This window comes from Myotis lucifugus, unplaced genomic scaffold, assembly GCF_000147115.1.
Source record: "Myotis lucifugus unplaced genomic scaffold, Myoluc2.0 scaffold_65, whole genome shotgun sequence".
Lineage (NCBI taxonomy): Eukaryota > Metazoa > Chordata > Mammalia > Chiroptera > Vespertilionidae > Myotis > Myotis lucifugus.
In genome coordinates this window covers 6,017,177-6,019,119 of record NW_005871113.1, presented here as the reverse complement: position 1 = coordinate 6,019,119, position 1,943 = coordinate 6,017,177, and the positions used below count along the sequence as shown (strand labels likewise).

General features: G+C 47.8%; 1 protein-coding gene across 2 annotated transcripts in view; it reads left to right on the top strand.

Annotated features, from left to right (window-relative positions):
* The window catches only part of CAMK1G (calcium/calmodulin dependent protein kinase IG), a 21,771-nt gene that overhangs the window by 682 nt on the left and 19,146 nt on the right, over positions 1 to 1,943 (top strand). The gene's annotated exons all lie outside the window — the stretch shown is intronic.

Here is a 1,943-nt window from a genome sequence, read left to right as displayed (position 1 = left end):
AGATGTGTGCTTCTGACAACTACACCTTCTGTCTCCCCATCTCCTTCCCAGGATCCACTCGGGCCCAAAGTAGCAGTCTTTCCATGCCTTGTCCTCTCTGGCAAGGACCTCACTTGTGTCACAATCTTCTTATTCCCAGGGTCTAAGCCTCACAGTTATGTCTAATGGCATAAGGGGTTTCCTTCTATGCTATAGAACCTATTTTATGGCATAAGTCCTCCAGATGGGGCTGACCAGGAATGAAAACCATCAACTTAATATCCCCCAAATAATATCTCTCTTACAACTGTTTAATACAGGTGAGACAATATGCTAAGTCTCTATGTACACCATTTGACGTATTCTTCACCATAACCAGAAGGGATGTTGTCCCCATTTTACAGATGAGTTAAAGGTCTCAACAAGGTCATTAACCTGCTTAAGGCAATTTAACTAGTAACTAGTGGAGATAGGATTTAAACTCAGGTTGACCTCCAAACCTATGCTCTTTATCTAATGCTAAACTGTGTAGGCACAAACTTTATCTTTCTTCTACAGTTATTAGAAGACCCCATGGATTTGACTGGCATTTTTTTTAATGAGGAAGGAGGGACATTGCCTGAGACAAACAGCCACTAGACATACTTTCCTCTTTCTCTGTCAGGCCCAAGAAGTTTGTGGGAGAAGGGTGCTGGCAGAAATGTGTCTCACCCACCACCCACAGAAACTCAGGACCCCTTCGTGCAGCTGTACTAGGATAGCTAGGGCAGAGTGCCCAAAGGAACAGAGTCCCGACCCCGCTCCCCCAATCACACTCCAAGAACATGATTCTCTCTAATAATCATGACCTCAGAAAGAGTACCATCACCCCAGGATGTTCCTACCAGATGCATAAGAGTCAGTCTAGACTCCTCTTACCCCACATAGACACATCACCTGGTATCGTAGAAAACTGGACCCCCGGAATATATCCCAGGTCCACCCACTTCCCTCCTTCCCTACCACCATGGTCCCAGCCACTCTCATCTCTCTCGTAGGTTTCTGCCTGTGCCTATTTTCTGCCGGTCAATCCCTGCCCCTCCACTCCGTTCTCCATAGAGCAGCTAGAGTGAGCTCTTTAAAACCTCAGTGGTCTAATTTAGCTCTCTTGCTAAAAACCCTTCAATATCTCCCAGTCTCACTAAGAAGAAATTCCAATATCTAACGAAATCTGTAAGGCCTTCTAAGGTCTGCCCTATGCCCGCCTCTCCCTGCCCACCACTGAGCCATGCCATGCAGAGTTCAGTCTACTCCAGCTACACGTCTCTTCAGTCCTTGGGGCTCGTTCCCCCCTGAGGACTTTCACATTCCAGTCCTTCTACAAAAAACGCCCCTTCCCACGCTCTGTGTTTGACTGGCTTCTTCACAAACTTCTGATCTCACCTGAAATATGACCTGCTCAGAGAGGCCCCCCCTGACCTTTCTCTAAAGAAGACCTGCTCTGTTGGTCTCTATGCCAAGCCCGGGTTTTGTTCTCCTGTGGTTTTCCCACACTGTGCACACGTTAGTTCACTTGCTCGTTGCCCGTCTCAAGCCTGCCAGCCCCAGGGAAGCTGTGTTTTTCATCAGGACATAGTCAGCCCCTGACGCGGCATAGGTGTCGACCGTTGAATGCCTGTGGTAACTCCAGAACTCTGATATTAAAGTTAGGACCTGATTCAGTTCAGATTCTAATGAATAGCTATTTCCCAGCACTGTGCTAGATGTTGTGGGAGTTGCAGAGGGAACACAGTGCTCATTCATCGAGCATCCATGTGTTTCACCCATAACAGGTAGGAATAGGAATGGTTGTGGATGTGGGAATGGGAATGGTTGTGGGATGTGGGAATGGGGATGGTTGTGGATGTGGGAATGGGGATGGTTGTGGATGTGGGAATGGGGGATGGTGTGGATGTGGGAATGGGGATGGTTGTGGTTGTGGAAAT